Genomic DNA, 3,350 nt, shown 5'->3' with positions numbered 1-3,350 from the left:
CAGGATACAAGGCTGCTTCTTGTAAAGCAATCAATGTGATTGATCAGATCAGCAGACAAAAAACAAGAACCATATGATCCTCTCAATAGATGCAGAGAAAGCATTTGACAAAATACAGCATCCATTCCTGATCAAAACTCTTGAGAGTGTAGAGACAGAGGAAACATTCCTCAGCATCTTAAAAGCCATCTATGAAAAGCCCACAGCAAATATCATTCTCAATGGGGAAGCACTGGGAGCCTTTCCCCTAAGGTCAGAAAGAAGACAGGGATGTCCACTCTCACCACTGCTATTTAACATAGTACTAGAAGTCCTAGCCTGAGCAATCAGGCAACAAAAAGAAATAAAAGGCATTCAAATTGGCAAAGAAGAAGTCAAACTCTCCCTCTTTGCCGATGACATGATACTCTTCATAGAAAACCCAAAAGCCTCCACCCCAAGATTGCTAGAACTCATACAGCAATTTGGCAGTGTGGCAGGATACAAAATCAATGCCCAGAAATCAGTGGCATTTCTGTACACTAACAATGAGACTGAAGAAAGAGAAATTAAGGAGTCAATCCCATTTACAATTGCACCCAAAAGCATGAGATACCTAGGAATCAACCTAACCAAAGAGGTAAAGGATCTATACCCGAAAAACTACAGAACACTTCTGAAAGAAATTGAGCAAGACACAAAGAGATGGAAAAATATTCCATGCTCACGGATTGGAAGAATTAATATTGTGAAAATGTCCATATTCCCCAGGTCAATTTACACGTTCAATGCAATCCCTATCAAAATACCATGGACTATCTTCAGAGAGTTGGAACAAGTCATCTTAAGATTTGTGTGGAATCAGAAAAGACCCCGAATAGCTAGGGGAATATTGAAAAAGAAAACCTTAGAGCTGGGGGCATCACAATGCCAGATTTCAGGTTGTACTACAAAGCTGTGGTCATCAAGACAGTGTGGTACTGGCACAAACCAGACACGTAGATCAATGGAACAGAATAGAGAATCCAGAAGTGGACCCTCAACTCTATGGTCAACTAATATTTGACAAAGGAGGAAAGACTATCCACTGGAAGAAAGACAGTCTCTTCAATAAATGGTGCTGGGAAAATTGGACATCCACATGCAGAAGAAGGAAACTGGACCATTCTCTTACACCATACACAAAGATAAACTCAAAGTGGATGAAAGATCTAAATGTGAGACCACAGTCCATCAAAATCCTAGAGGAGAACACAGGCACCACCCTTTTTGAACTTGGCCACAGTAACTTCTTGAAAGATACATGTATGAAGGCAAGGGAAACAAACGCAAAAATGAAATACCGGGACTTCATCAAGATGAAATGCTTCTGCACAGCAAAGGAAACCATCAACAAAACTAGAAGGCAACCTAGGGAATGGGAGAAGATGTTTGCAAATGACCTATCAGATAAAGGGCTCTTATCCAAAATCTACAAAGAACTTATCAAACTCAACACCCAAAAACCAAATAATCCATTTAAGAAATGGGCCGCATCGAAAGATGAATGGATAAAGAAGATGTGGTTTATGTATACAATGGAATATTCCTCAGCCATTAGAAACAACAAATACCCACCATTTGCTTCAACGTGGATGGAACTGGAGGATATTATGCTGAGTGAAGTAAGTCAATCGGAGAAGGACAAACAGTGTATGTTCTCACTCATTTGGGGAATATGAATAATAGTGAAGGGGAATATAAGGGAAGGGAGAAGAAATGTGTGGGAGATATCAGAAAGGGACACAGAACATAAAGACTTCTAACTCTGGGAAATGAACTAGGGGTGGTGGAAGGGGAGGAGGGCGGGGGGTGGGGGTGAATGGGTGACGGGCACGGAGGGGGGACACTTGACGGGATGAGCACTGGGTGTTATTCTGTATGTCGGTAAATTGAACACCAATAAAAATTAATTTATAATAAAAAAAAAAAAAGAAATGGGCCGATGACAGAATAGACATTCTTCCCAAGAAGACCTACAAATGGCCAACAGGCACATGGGATTACTCAACATCACACATCATCAGGGAAATACAAACCAAAATCATGATGCAATCCATTCTCACACCTGTCAGAATGTCTAAAATTAACTCAGAAAACAACAGATGTTGGCAAGGTTACAGACAAAGGGGAAACCTCTCATATTCTGGGGGGAATGCAAACCTGTGAAACACTCTGGAAAACACTATGGAGGTTCCTCAAGAAGTCAAAAATAAAACTACCCTATGTGTGATCCAGCAACAGCACTAGTAAGTATTTACCCAGAGGAAACAAGAATATTCTCTGAAGGGGCACAGACACCCTAATATTTACAGCAGCATTATCAACATTAGAAAAACTATGAAAAGAGCCCAAATGTCCATGGACTGATGAACAGGCAAAGAAAATGTCATGCATAGACAGATAGACAGACAGACAGACAATGGAATACTAGTCATCAAAGGATGATATTCTCTTTTGCAATAATATGGAAGGACTTAGAGTGTATTCTATATTTTTAGCAAAGTCAGTCATTCAGAGAAAGTACCAGATGATTTCACTCATATGTGGAATCAAAAAAAAAAAAAAAAAACAAACGAACATAGAGGAAGGAAGGAAAAGAGTGGGACGATTACAATAAGAGATTATTTAGTACAAAGAACAAACAGGTTGCAGGAGGGAACGTGGGCATGGGATTGGTGTGGTGATTGGCATTGAGGAGGGCACTTGTGATGAGCACTGGGTGTTATAGGTAAGTGATGAATCACTAAATACTAGTCTTGAACCAATATTACAGTATATGTTAACTAACTAGAATTTAAGTAAAAACTTGAAAAAAAATAAGGAAAGAACACTCATGGAATGGTAAAGCTTGCAGGGACCACGGTAGTCCAGTAGCAAGCACCTTGTGCATTAAAAGATGAGGAAGGGGTGCCTGGATGGCACAGTCAGTTATGTGACCAACTGTTGGTTTCAGCTTGGATCCTGATCTCAGGGTCATGAGGTCGAGTCCCACATCGGGCTCCGTGCTCCATCTGGAGTGTGTTCTCCCTCTCTCTCTAATTCCCACTTGTGCTCTCTCTCCTCTCTCTGATTTATACATATATATCTTAAAAAAAATAAGATGAGAAAAATAAATCACATTTTCAGACACAGTGCAGACCCTGGAGCTACAAAGCCTCACCTATACCACACACTACCCTGCTTGCCTCATCTTTCCTCAATCTCCCTTTTCTGCTCTCCCCTCCTCCCTTTCCTTTTCTAGACACCATATGCTTAGTGAGGCCAGCAGGACCAAGAGCTAAAAATGTCCTGGGTGTGGCCCTTCCTAAAGGCTTTCATCAAAGGCACTT

This window comes from Nyctereutes procyonoides, unplaced genomic scaffold (assembly GCF_905146905.1).
Source record: "Nyctereutes procyonoides isolate TBG_1078 unplaced genomic scaffold, NYPRO_anot_genome, whole genome shotgun sequence".
In the NCBI taxonomy this organism is placed as follows: Eukaryota; Metazoa; Chordata; class Mammalia; order Carnivora; family Canidae; genus Nyctereutes; species Nyctereutes procyonoides.
The sequence above is the reverse complement of the archived record's forward strand: the minus strand, read 5'-3'. Positions refer to the sequence as shown.